Source organism: Palaemon carinicauda, chromosome 38 (assembly GCF_036898095.1).
Source record: "Palaemon carinicauda isolate YSFRI2023 chromosome 38, ASM3689809v2, whole genome shotgun sequence".
Taxonomy (NCBI): Eukaryota; Metazoa; Arthropoda; class Malacostraca; order Decapoda; family Palaemonidae; genus Palaemon; species Palaemon carinicauda.
Genome location: NC_090762.1, coordinates 33,640,390 through 33,654,914, shown reverse-complemented (window position 1 = coordinate 33,654,914; position 14,525 = coordinate 33,640,390). Strand labels below are relative to the sequence as shown.

Below are 14,525 nucleotides of genomic sequence, written 5' to 3'. Positions count from 1 at the left end.
CCCCAAAGGTATCAGTTGCATTTAATTCATCTATCGATTGATGTCACTTACATTTAATTCATCAATCGATTGATGTCAGTTGCATTTCATTCATCTATCGACTGATGCCAGTTGCATTTAGTTCATCTATCGATTGATGTCAGTTGTGTTTAATTCATCTACTGATCGATGTCAGTTGTGTTTAATTCATCTACCGATCGATATCAGTTGCATTTAGTTCATCTACCGATTGATGTCAGTTGCATTTAACTCATCTATCGATTGATGTCAGTTGTATTTGATTCATCTATTGATTGATGTCAGTTGCATTTAATTCATCTATCGATTGATGTCAGTTGCATTTTAACCGCTATCAAATTAAAGCAGTTGTATCCGAATCGCCAGTGATAGAAAAGTTCTGTTGTCAAATCTAGTTAATTTTGACTTTTACGATCAAGAAATTAATAAAATGTCAGTTTAGCAGCTCTGTATCAAAGCGTATATTTTATTCATTTTGTAGGAGGAATCCAAATATAACTAGAGGGGCACTCAGTAGATAGCATACCTTTACGCAGTAGACTTAAGAGGAAAATAAGACTGCTTGGCGTAGGCCAAGCAGTCTTATTTTCCTCTTAAGTGTACTGCGTAAATGTTCTTCGATGTTTTCTTCAAAATTTAATTGATTTATCCTTGTTTCATACCCCTCACGTCCACCTAGTTTCTTTGAAATTGGTTCGTTAGTTTTGGCGTAATTTTGTTCACAAACAAAAATAAACTAACAATATATTGCTACTTACTTTACATTGAGATTATATTCAAAGTACTGCTGCGTACTTATACTTATCCAAAATGTCAGAGATTCATCCTTCAGTCATACCAAACATGGCAACCAGGTACTGTAGTTTCTGTGATAATTTTCTCACTAACAATTAAATAAATAAAATAAGAAACCGACTGGTGGATACTTTAACCTTCGCAAAATATTCGATTTTGGCGAAGGCGAAAAATGAACTAAAGTGAACGAGAAATAAATAATGAATTAATCTTTTAGATGTTATGTTCATGTGTGATTCATTTACCTACCGCTATTAACCATGTCACCAGCCATTATGAAATTATCGACGATCACGTAATGTTTTAAAAGTTAACTTGTGAAATAATGTTTTTAACTAAATAAATGAATTGTTATTAAACGTTTGATTAGCATTGTGATAAATACAGTATGTGTTCTCTCATGTGTGTAATTTTGAGAGAGAGAGAGAGAGAGAGAGAGAGAGAGAGAGAGAGAGAGAGAGAGAGAGAGAGAGAGAGAGAGATAATATTTTGGGTAAAAAAACATGATAATTATATCAATTGCTTGTTTAAAGCTCGTAATATTTTCCAATATTTTAGAAAAAGTATTACGAAATAAAATTTCAACAGCCAATTTTGCCTTACTCAAATTAATTTTTTCTCATTGTATATTATTAGAATTTGGCAACTTAGGTACCCACTGTCCTGTACTTGATAGAAGAAAAAAAGTAATTTTCTTTTAGACGTAAAACAGAAGGAAACATTCTGATTATATTGTTTATTTTATACGTCTTCACACAATCTACAAAATAAAATTTGATTCCTCTGCAAAACAAAATTTTACCAATTATTCCTGTTACTCAAATTGTTTGACCCTATTTGTATTACGTTAAAAATATGAATTATTAAAAAACAAAAAAAAAATGCTATTTTTCTACAATTCCAGAATCCATGTCTAGCAGTTTTGCTTTTTACGAACCAACCAGTAGATGGCAGCCAAGATGCCGCTGTTTCTTGGTAGCTGTCATTTTGTTATCCTTGAATCCAGAAAGTGGAACCTCGTGGAGATTTTGAGAAAGCCACGTCAGTTGCTGATGGGTGCTGCGAGTGACGTGATCGTCATATTTCTGCTTTGCAATTTATTACGACGTTTGTAGTATAAGGTTGGTAAATTTCATATAGTTGAATATTCTTTACGGTGTTTTTATAGTAAGGTTGGTAAATTACATGGAATTGTTTGTTGTAGAATATGGTCTCGATGATCTACAGGTATAGTTATATATAGCGGATATATTCCAGTTTATTGTTGCTAGTGTATTCTTGTGATGTCATTTTGTTTCCTATTGGTGTGTAGCCTACGACCTACATTTCCATTTTTTTTTTTTTTTTTTTTTTTTTTTTTTAATTTGAACTAATGTTTTGAACCAGGTTGTTTTTATTGGCCCTTTGCGTCAATAGGCGTAGATGATGATGATGGTTTTTATTAGAATATTTTGAATTTATACCAAAGAAATTCGTTATCTTATGCTACAGTAGATGGTTTTCATTTTGCATCTTTAATGTAGAATATGGAAATTAAATTTACTTACGGTCCAGATAATCTTATAGTGGAGCTGAGTCGTATATACTTTAGTAAATACTTAGCGTTTTAATTGGCCTAACTAGTTGGGGTTGGGCATTTAATTTTATTCTCAGCTGGTTTTCTCAAGGTACTCTTTTAATGCTGAATTATTACTGATTTTGTAGTCTGAAATTTAGTTGGACTTTCTAAAATCTACCGGTATAGATTTTTAGTTATTCTAGTAAAACACGGGAGCAAACTTTACTATCAATATTGGTTTATAAAACTATGTTTTCGTAAATGACCTTCATTTCCCACCCAAACCAAGTTGATAGGATATACAGTACCTTGATATATCCTGCGGTAATGGGGGACACCCAGTGGGGACCAGGGTTTTGAGTGATGAAAATTTACTGACGAATTGATAGACGGTAAAACTCCCCTTTTCTTCTATACATTATTCCGAGACGCATAATAAATCATAGTAAAATTGCGCAAAATATAGGGATCCTCTGTAAAACTTCAGAAGCATGCCGCACTCGATGTTAAAGAAAATAATCACCTACATGAAAAGAGCATGTAAAAAGCTATAAAAGTATATATGTTGAGATTGAATGAGGTGGAATTGTGATTTTTAAGTTTTTACCTCTACTTTTTCCTAAGTCGGGAGAGACTTTTCCTCTACGGCAGTGTTACTTTTAATGAGCCAAACAGTTCCAATTAACTTATTGGCCGAGCTGTGACATCATTATGACGTAATAGGTTAATGACTAATTACGAACGACTTCAGTCGAAAATCAAGCCTTACTAGGATTTTGGTCGAGATCCGTATTTGACTGAATACTACGAATTGAAGGAAAATTGGGATTTCGTTTTGTTGTAGCTATGACAAAGGCGTTAATTTTTATATATAAAAAAAAAAAAAATCCAGTTCCTAAGGATTGTGTGCTGTGCAGTGTTGGTTATGAAGAATTTTATTATTCTCTAGTGCAGTGGTTCTTAAACTTTTTTTGCCTTGCGCCCCCTTCTGCATTAAGCATAGGTCCCACGCCTCCCCCCCCCCCAACTCCCCACCCTTGAAATTTTTGCCAAAGTAGAAAGTACCGTAAGTATGTATGTATTGTTTTTTATAAACAATAAGTTACGTTTTGTATGCTAATATAGTTCATTGGTTATGTGAGTATATGGATGAATGATAGATTTTTATTCAATTGCTGTTGATTTTTTATAGGAATGCACTGTACTATATTTCAATAAGATAAACATTGTTCATAGAAAATGGGTAAAATAAATATATGATGAAACAAAATTTTATCATAATTTTTTCAAACTTTTAGCATTATACAGATTACAGTCATTAAATTGATAGAAAATACTAGAAAAAATACTAATTACTGCAAAAATAAACATACAGTAATTTTTACTCTTAATACAATCATTCCTGGATCATGACCACATCAAAAAATATTACACATCCTCTTTAGTAATTGATTTATCCATATTTATGTAGTATTGTAAAACGAAATACATCATAATTACTACATTTTTATTTTCATTGTTACTATTTTAACTACTAGCGCCCCCCTTGAAAGCTCTTGGCGCCCCCCTAGAGGGGCGTGCCCCTCAGTTTAAGAATCACTGCTCTAGTGGTTGAATATGCTTAGACATAATTTAATTCTTAAGGACAAGTGTTGAGAGTGCTGTGGAGCTATTAGTAGGATCGACTTAACAGGAATGCCTGTAGTGACGAAAGGATAAGATGTAAGTACCATCTATTTCGAAATTGGTATTATAGAAATACACAGGACATGGTTCACTAATAAAATGCTTCTATAAAGATTGTCAAGATAGAAAAGACATAGGTTTCAATCATAAGGTAAGGAATTATTTTTGACTATCATAATGTAAGGATTTATTTGTGAATCACTTTTAGTTTGTGTCCTGGGAAGGGGGTTCAGGGAGCTTACCCACTGCATAGTTGTGACCAGGGGTCCCCCCCCCCCTCTAGGGGTTATACCTAGGACCTACTAGGTTAGGTGGGTTTATGTTCTGTACCCTTTTACAAATCTCGTGTTAGATAATCACGTTTTGTCCTGTTTTCGCACACCCAAAATCCCAGGTTCCCACCTGTGTCCTACGGGAAGTGGGCGAGTTTCCACAAAAATAGAACGGCTTAGTTGCAGTGGAAATAAAGGTCAAATTTGTTGAATGCAATGCGTATTTACTGTAGTAAATAGTTTTTATTTTTCATAGAAATGTCGTCCAGTGGTTTTCAAAATTTGTAGATTTCCATACCAAAATCTCGGGTTAATTTGTCGGGTGGATTTCACTTTTTTGTACTAACCCCTTTATCTTTAGAAAACATCCGCAGCAGCAGACATTGTAGTTTTTTTTTCATATACCTATTGACTAATGAATATATACAATTGCTTAATCCTATAGGCTACATTGGCTTTGATAGTTGATAGAAATTCACAAATAGGCTACATGTGGTCTTGTTTTAGTCTCCATTCGGCATTACTTTTAACAAGTCAAAAGAACGGGACAGGCTGCCTAACACTGTTTAGTTTGAATTATAACCATCTTCTAGACTGTTTCAAGTATTTCATGGTTAGGGGAGTTGCTAGTGTGCATTTTCAGATAGCTTCAGTGTTTGATGGGCAATTTTTTGAAATGTTAGTGGTTTAAAGCTAAAAGGGCATGTTGGAGTTATATGAGATTTATCTGATAGTTGGAAAAACGTTTATCCATACAGTTCTAATTAATGGAATTGTTTGATTAGCTAGCACCCAAAAAAACAGCGGATTTTGACCCATTATTCGAAAAAGTAGTCACGTACTAAATTAACTTATTTATATATCAACGAATGCAATTTTAGTGATGTAAAATTAGCCTGTCAATGCTAAATACTAAGAACCTCTTGATTTCCCCTAAATCTAAGGGTAATTTTTTTTAGCATAACAGGTGGGCTGATTTCTCTGAATACAAGGGATTCGTGTTTTTAAACACAAGACTTACCCGGTAGTTATATATATATATAGCTTACGTCCCCAACGTCAACGGCAGAAAATTCGAAACTCGCGCCAACCGCTAGTTGGATAGCCAGGTGTACCACCCCTGCACCCTAGCGAGGTACCTGGGAACCATTCCAGTGGCCCTCATATATTCCCTGCCGTCGCTAGCGGCGACACGTAAATTCTACTCCGTCATTACTGATAGTTTTTTTGGTGAAGTACAAATCTTTGGTTATTGACTCCAGCTTGTTTTGGATCTTGCTTTGGATATTTCTTGGTTTTGTTTGAATTAGATGATTTTTGACCTTTGCTTGTCTGAATTCTCTTAAATTTTTCAAAATGGCCACCCCCTATTACTTTTAGGTTATGTGTGACTAGTGGGTGTAAGACCCGTATGGCTAAAGCCTCTCTTGACCCCCATTCTCTCTGTGTTGCATGCAGGGGTAAAGAGTGTGATTTAGGTGATCGCTGTGACGAATGTGTTTAGCTGTCAGAGCATGAATGGATTGATTTTGATAAATACAGGCATAAACTTAAAAGGGATAGATTGAGGCGTAGTTCTTCTCGCTCTTCTAGAGATGTTTCCTCCTCCCATGTCATTAATCCTATTCCTTCACCTGTAGTGGTAGATCCTGATCCCACTATTGCTATTGCTAATGACCCTTCACTAAAGGATATGTTAGTGGCGATTCAAGCTCTTGGCGCTAAAGTTGAATCTTTGGCTGCGGACAGGACACAGTTGATGTCCGATGTGCGTCTTTTGAAAGGTGAAGGTGCAAGTGCAGTTTAGTTAAGTGCAGTGGAGGGTGCGCCTGTTCGTGTCTGTCGTCCTCCTAGTCCTAGACCTCTTCCAAGCTCCCCAACCCCTGGGAGAAGGAATGTCGAAAGGCGAAAGGAGACGAGAGGCTTCAACAAACGAGCAGACGTCCCCTCGAACGTACCTGTGGGTGCCTCCCAGGACGTTCGCCCTCACCATCGTAAAGGTGAGGTTAAGTGTTTTTCGTCGTCTTCGGATGACCCCTTGCCTAAAAGAGGCTGGAAGCTCGCTTCCAAGCCTCTTAAGAGGTCCTATGATACGGCCTATCGACGTCCTACTAGTTCTAAGCCTGGATGCAGTCATTAGGATTCTCCAGAGCCTTTTGAAAGCCCCCGACCAAACTTCCTTCTAGGACTCTGGACGTTTCCAAGGATCCTTCTGGGCACCCTGGTCCAGGCTTTACCTCATTCCAAGCTCCCAAGCAACCTTCAGACTGGATTTCGCCTTCTAGGTGCTCTATTCCGTTTAGTGGTGAGGAAAACGTTATGACCTCATCGCCGATTTCACAACATTCGGATCCTGACTGTTTTTCTTCAAGACATGCAAAGCAGGCTCTCTTCCTTTATGCAATCATACCAGCGCAGCGACAAATCTCGTATCAGCGATCGTGATCGGAGAAGTGAGCCAGGACGTGTTTCCGAGCGGCCTCATATTCGGGGTTCGAAGCTTCCTGCTAGCCGATTCGAACGGCCTTTAGGAAGCGATCGTGATCGTTGTCCTAAGTCCGCAGTCCACGGTTCTTTTATTGAACGTGATCGAGACTGTGCGCCTGTGCGTTCTTCTAAGAAAGACGTCGGATGTCCTGTTAAACAGGTTTTTGATCGCCCGTCGACTCAGGCTTCTGAACTTCCTACTGAACAGGCTGCCGAGCCTTAGGTTCAGACTGCCGAACGTCCTTGCAAACAGGCTACCGAACGCCCTTTTAAACAGGCTGCCAAACGTCTTGAACAACGAGCGATTCGTAGTACCGATTGCTTGCCAGTAGTTGACGGCAAGCGTGTTTCTGAATATGATCCTGAACGTCCTTTCCCTGGTCATATTTCGGATGTTGGTTTGTATTACGAGGAGGCGCCTTATCCTTTTCAAGACATCGATGCGGTTCATGTACAGGAACTTCTCGTCTCTGATCGGGCTGATCGCGAGCGTTCAGTTGAGCTGCACGCGACTCTGCCGCCTGTTACTGTTCGCAATGAGCCTATTTCTGTTGCGGTTGGCACTCAGATCTTTTCTGATATTGATACCGCTCTTAACCCTACTGCTCCCGGAGAAACGTCGCTGGAGAAGGAAGTAGAAGCACAGCTTTCTCCTTTGGAGTTTGATGACGTTTCAGAAGACGAGGACACTGTTTCTTTCCGTCATTCGGCTGATCTTAAAAAACTTATGAAAGTTTTTACGAAAGAGTTTTCGGACTTTTTTGTGCCTATAGCTCCGCACTCTCCTCCGTCTGAGTTTACTCTAGGCAAAGCCTCTAAGAAAGCCCGTTTTACTAGGATGGTTCTGTCACGTTCGTCCAAGAGAGCTCTGAAATTAATGGGTGACTGGTTACAGTCTAAGAAGACCTTAGGAAAGATGTCTTTTTCCTTTCCTCCAGCTAGACTTGCTTCGAGGTCGAGCATCTGGTACGAGACGGGAGAAGTTCTCGGCTTGGGGATTCCTGCCTCTGCCCAGGGAGATTTCTCAAGCCTCGTAGATGCTCCTCGACGGTCGGCCATGAGGAAGACCAAAATATTTTGGTCCACTTCAGAAATGGACCACCTTCTCAAAGGAATTTTTCGGGCCTTTGAAGTTTTCAACTTCCTATACTGGACGCTGGGGGCCTTGGGTAAAAAAGTTGAGGCTTTTAAAGAGGGGGATACCTCTGCCCTGGTCCATTTGATGTCGTGCATGGACAAGGCCTTGAGGGATGGCGCTAATGAGCTTGCAGCTCTTTTTTCCGCAGGCATCCTTAAGAAGAGACCAACTTTGCTCTTTTCTTTTGCCGGGGGTGACTCCCTTCAAGAAGTCCGAACTCTTATATGCTCCTCTTTCTCCATTACTGTTTCCGCAAGAACTTATCAGGGAGATCTCTGCAGCCTTAGCTCAGAAGGCCACTCAGGATCTTGTCTCCAAGTCCGCTAGAAAGGCTTTACCTTCCTCTTTTGTCAGCCGCAAGTCTAAGGAAGATACTTTTCCTAAGTTTTCCCAGCCCTTTCGAGGAAGATCCTCTAGTAGGGGTAGCTCAAGACCTGATGCTAGGAGGAGTAAGAGAAGAGGTTTCAGGGCAGGGCGAAGCAGAGTCTGACTGCTTTCGCCTTCAGGCAGTGGGTGCCAGACTCCTCAAATTCTGGCAAGCGTGGGAGAAGAGAGGGGCAGACCAATGGTCTATTCAGATCTTGGGGGAGGGTTACAAGATCCCCTTTCAAGGGAGCCCTCCCCTGGTCTCAGTGCCTGTGGATCTCTCTCCCAGATAGAGAGAGGAGGCAAAGAGACAAGCTCTTTCGAACCAAGTGTGTCTTATATTAGAGAAGGGGGCCATAGAGAAGGTTCAGGATATCCGTTCACCTGGTTTCTACAATCGGCTATTCCTGGTACCCAAGAACTCGGGGGGGATGGCGTCCAGTTCTGGACGTGAGTGCGCTGAACAGGTTCATCATCAAAACAAAGTTCACCATGGAGACTTCGAAGTCAGGGTTAGCAGCAGTAAGGAAGGACGACTGGATGGTCTCATTGGACCTTCGGGACGCCTACTTCCACATCCCCATCCATCTGAGCTTCAGACCCTACCTCAGGTTAGTTTTCATGGGAGACGTCTTCCAATTCAGAGCCCTATGCTTTGGTCTTTGCACAGTGCCTCAGATCTTTACGAAGCTCATGCTGAATGTAGCAAAGATCTTACATTCAAGGGGCATAAGAGCCTCCCTGTATCTCGACGACTGGCTTCTCAGAGCGCACTCTTACGATCACAGCCTGAAGGATCTTCAGACAACCTTGGACCTTGCGGAAGAACTAGGTCTCCTGGTAAACAAGGAAAAGTCTCTCTTGGTTCCTTCTCAATCTATATTTGGGGATGACAATACGGAGTCAGATTTTTCGGGCTTTTCCGTCTCCCTCAAGGATAGAGCAAGCCAAGTTGAAACCGAGTTCGTTTCAAAGCAAGGAAGTTTCCTCAGCAAGGAAATGGATGAGTCTGATAGGAACCCTCTCCTCCTCGGAGCAGTTCGTCTCACTGGGAAGGCTGAATCTTCGTCCTCTACAGTTCCATCTCAACAGCCATTGGGACAAGGAGAGGGACTTAGAATCGATGTCCATTCCTATCACGGACCCCATCAAAGTCTGCCTTCGGTGGTGGGAGGAATCAGACAAGTTCCAGGAGGGTCTTGATTTGTCAATGAAAAGCCCAGATCTTGTGTTATGCTCCGACGCCTCGGACACGGGATGGGGAGCAACCCTAGACAAATTAGAAGTCTCGGGTCTTTGGACAGAACCCCAGAAATCTTAGCATATCAACCACAAGGAGTTATTGGCAGTGCTTTTAGCCCTCAGAAGTTTCGAGGCTTTGGTCACCAACAAAGTAGTACAGGTCAATGCGGACAACACAACAGCATTGGCTTACATCTCAAAGCAAGGGGGAACGCACTCGATATCTCTGTACGAGACGTCAAGGAATCTCCTGATGTGGGCAAGAGAGAGAAATGTTATTCTTCTCACGCGTTTCATTCAAGGGGAGAAAAAACGTTATGGCAGACAGTCTCAGCAGACGGAATCAGATCCTTCCAACAGAGTGGACCCTCAACCTTCAGGTGTGCAAGAGTCTGTGGCATCTTTGGGGTCATCCTTGCATAGACCTCTTCGCAACCTCAAAGACGAAGAGGCTAGAGGCTTATTGCTCCCCTGTTCCAGATCCAGAAGCAGTCCACATAGACGCTTTTCTTTTGGACTGGTCCAATCTAGATCTCTATGCATTCCCTCCTTACAAGATCCTGTACAGGGTAATACAGAAATTTGTGACATCCAAAGGAACCAGGATGACCCTTGTGGCTCCCTATTGGCCGTCAAGAGAATGGTTCACAGAGATACTGGAATGGGTGATAGACACCCCAAGAAGTCTTCCTCTAAAAGCAGATCTTCTCAGACAACCCCACTTGGAAAGATTGCATCAAAATCTCCACGCTCTTCAGCTGACTGCCTTCAGACTATTGAGAGACTCGCTAGATCTAGAGGCTTTTCGAAGGAGGCAGCTCAGGCTATTGCGAGAGCAAGAAGGACCTCAACCATCAAGGTCTATCAATCTAAGTGGAAGGTTTTCAGAGAGTGGTGTAGTCAACTCTCTTTCCTCATCCAGTACCTCTGTAGCTCAAATTGCAGTTTTCCTGCTTTATCTTCGAAGGAAATGCAATTTCTCCTCCTCTACTATCAAAGGCTATAGGAGTATGTTAGCTACTGTGTTTAGGCATAGGAGCCTTGACCTCTCTAGCAATAAGAATTTACAAGAGCTTCTCAAGTCTTTCGGGACTTCAAAACGTCGGAACCAAGATTCTCCAGCCTGGAATCTGGATATTGTTTTGAAATTTCTCATGAGCGACAGGTTTGAGCCACTGGGTTCAACTGCCTTGAATGACCTCACTATGAAGACTTTATTTTTGGTCAGTCTTGCGACGGCCAAAAGAGTAAGCGAGATTCATGCGTTTAGCAAAAACGTTGGATTTCGTAATGGCAAAGCTGTCTGTTCCTTGCAGTTAGGCTTTCTTGCCAAAAACGAACGCCCTTCTCTACCTTGGCCCAAAGTATTCAAGATTCCAAATCTTACGGATCTGGTTGGAGATGAGGTAGAAAGAGTCTTGTGCCCAGTTAGAGCTCTAAGATGCTACTTGGAGAGAACAAGAGATTTACGAGGCAAGTCTGAATCTTTGTGGTGTTCAGTCAAGTAGCCCTCTTTACAGAAGTCTAAAAATGCCTTGTCTTATTTCGTCAGGCTTTTAATTAGGGAAGCTCATATTCATTGTAATGAATCAGAGACCTTGGGCTTTTAAAGGTCAAGTCGCATGAGGTCAGAGAGGTGGCAACGTCGACTGCATTCAGGCAGAACAGATCTCTACAAAGCATAATGGACACTACCTTCTGGAGGAGCAAATCTGTGTTCGCGTCGTATTATTTGAAAGGTGTTCAAACTTGTTACGAGGACTGTTTCACTCTTGAGTCCATTCGTAGCAGCGAGTGCAATAGTGGGCGAAAGGATCCATCACTATGTTCCCATAATCCCAATAACCTTTTCTTCTCTTTATACTTTTAATTGTTTTTAAGGTTGTTTGTGGAGATTGTGCCAGTCTTCCGCAATCATTGATTTTGTCAGGTGGTCATGTTTGTACCCTGAGAGCACCCGGAATTGGTTATTTGAGTAGGTTCTGTCATGATGAGGTTTTGACACCGGTTTGACAGTCCCTTCGAGATCTTCAGCCCCCTGGGAGGATCACTGGATCTCATAAGTGTAGCAGACATACTCATAAGTGTAGCAGACATAATGAGGCAGAGTATCATTGAAGTCAGCTTCCTTATCAGGTACGAACCCTTAAGTTTTGTTTTAATTAACTCTTAAGTAGAATTCCAGATATGCTAGCTGTCTCTAACCCTCCTCCAAAGGTGTTAATCAGCTATATATATAACTACCGGGTAAGTCTTGTTTAAAAATGATATTTTCATTAATAAAATAAATTTTTGAACATACTTACCGGGGAGTTATATATAATTTTAGTCCCACCCTCCTCCCCTCTAGACTAGAGGCATGGTATATATGAGGGTCACTGGAATGGTTCCCAGGTACCTCGCTAGGATGCAGGGGTGGTACACCTGGCTATCCAACTAGCGGTTGGCGCGAGTTTCGAATTTTCTGCCGTAGACGTCAGGGATGTAAGCTATATATATAACTACCGGGTAAGTATGTTCAAAAATTTATTTTATTAATGAAAATATCATTTCTCATTAGTTTTACCAACAATTAAGTACTGCATTTTCTCAGATTTCTCAACAACCAGGGTGCGAGTTTTTATTCCTAGTTCGCCAAACTGTGGGCTACGATTTCCCCTCTTCTTTCCCAACAACTAACTATGGGTGGCATTCTACTCATTAATTAGGCCAAATATTGAGGTGCGTTTTATTAATTTGACCAACCAATGCTGCACATTTCTCACAGTTTACGCAACAAGGCTTTCGTTTTTTTCTCATTAGTTTACCCAACAACAATGTGCTCTGCATTTTTGTAACAAATAGGCACTGGGTATATTTTTCATCAATTTAACCAACTAAAGGCTGTTCTCTCGTTAATTTGTCTAATACCCTGGATATTTAAATTAGTTTGCAAAACTAAGGACTTTTTTGTCCAACTACAGTAGTCAGTTTCTCATTCATTAATTTGACCATAACTAAGGGCAGTTTTTTCATGTTTGACCAATAATACTTTTAGTGTTAAAATATTAGGAAGTATAAAATTGTAAAAGGTCTTGGCTATAAAAATAGCAATTGATGGCATTTTTAAACCTTTAAGCATATTCGTGGTAAAGGTCATGTATTGAAATAATTTGCTTCATTTTCTTTATTCATACATATTAGCAAAATTATTGTATAAAAAATTAATGATTGGGAAAATTTCAGATAAGAATCCTGATGCAAGTGAGATGAAGCCGCAAGTACAAAGCAGACCAGAAGCGTGCAAGGCAGACCAGAAGCGAGATGTAACCTCAAGTGCAAGGCAGACCAGAAGCGAGATGTAACCTCAAGTGCAAGGCAGACCAGAAGCGAGATGTAACCTCAAGTGCAAGGCAGACCAGAAGCGAGATGTAACCTCAAGTGCAAGGCAGACCAGAAGCGAGATGTAACCTCAAGTGCAAGGCAGACCAGAAGCGAGATGTAACCTCAAGTGCAAGGCAGACCAGAAGCGAGATATAACCTCAAGTGCAAGGCGGACCAGAAGAGAGATGTAGCTGCAAGTGCAAGGCAGATTTTTCTGAAGAATTAGCTGCAAGTGCAAGGCAGATTTTTCTGAAGAATTAGCTGCAAGTGCAAGGCAGATCTTTCTGGAGAATTAGCTGCAAGTGCAAGGCAGATCTTTCTGGAGAATTAGCTGCAAGTGCAAGGCAGATCTTTCTGGAGAATTAGCTGCAAGTGCAAGGCAGACCTTTCTGGAGAATTAGCTGCAAGTGCAAGGCAGACTTTTCTGGAGAATTAGCTGCAAGTGCAAGGCAGACCCTTCTGGAGAATTAGCCGCAAGTGCAAGGCAGACCCTTCTGGAGAATTAGCCGCAAGTGCAAGGCAGACCAGAAGCGAGACGTAGCCGCAAGTGCAAGGCAGACCAGAAGCGACACGTAGCCGCAAGTGCAAGGCAGACCAGAAGCGACACGTAGCCGCAAGTGCAAGGCAGACCAGAAGCGAGACGTAGCCGCAAGTGCAAGGCAGACCCTTCTGGAGAATTAGCCGCAAGTGCAAGGCAGACCAGAAGCGAGACGTAGCCGCAAGTGCAAGGCAGACCAGAAGCGAGACGTAGCCGCAAGTGCAAGGCAGACCAGAAGCGACACGTAGCCGCAAGTGCAAGGCAGACCAGAAGCGAGACGTAGCCGCAAGTGCAAGGCAGACCAGAAGCGAGACATAGCCGCAAGTGCAAGGCAGACCAGAAGCGAGATGTAGCCGCAAGTGCAAGGCAGACCAGAAGCGAGACGTAGCCGCAAGTGCAAGGCAGAATAGTGAGATGAGTCGCAAGTACCAGGCAGACTAGCAGCTAGATGTTGTTTAAGTGCCAGGCAGACTAGCAGCGAGATGTTGCTCAAGTGCCAGGCAGACTAGCAGCGAGATATAACCTCAAGTGCAAGGCAGACCAGAAGCGAGATGTAGCTGCAAGTGCAAGGCAGACCAGAAGGGGGACGTAGCCGCAAGTGCAAGGCAGAATAGTGAGATGAGTCGCAAGTATCAGGCAGACTAGCAGCGAGATGTTGCTCAAGTGCCAGGCAGACTAGCAGCGAGATATAACCTCAAGTGCAAGCAAATCTTATCTTTCTGGAGAATTAGTTGTAAGTGCAAGGCAGCCCCTTCTGGAGAATTAGCCGCAAGTGCAAGGCAGTCCAGAAGTGAGATGTGCCCGCAAGTGCTAGTAGTTTTGAGAGCATAAATGGCCTGTAAAATAGTATATTTTCTAAATAACCTGTATGTTTTAAATTGCCTGTAAAGCAGTATATTTTCTAAACCTGTATGTTTTAAATGAATAAAAATGATTAAAATTTTAGTAAATGAATAAAAATGATTAAAATTTTAGTAAATTATTTTTATTCTCTTCCATCTTCTCTTATCTGTTAAGTAAACTTATATGCTCTTTGCTTTATCTCTTCCATCTGCTTTATCT

The 14,525-nt window shown here is 41.4% G+C and overlaps 1 long non-coding RNA gene across 1 annotated transcript; it reads left to right on the top strand.

The window, feature by feature from the left end:
* The first annotated feature begins 1,721 nt into the window (after nt 1–1,721).
* LOC137630132 (uncharacterized) lies at nt 1,722–12,976 on the top strand. The gene is made up of 2 exons (XR_011041668.1): nt 1,722–1,934; nt 12,788–12,976. It is a non-coding gene; the product is annotated as an uncharacterized lncRNA (long non-coding RNA).
* Nucleotides 12,977–14,525: the final 1,549 nt, after the last annotated feature.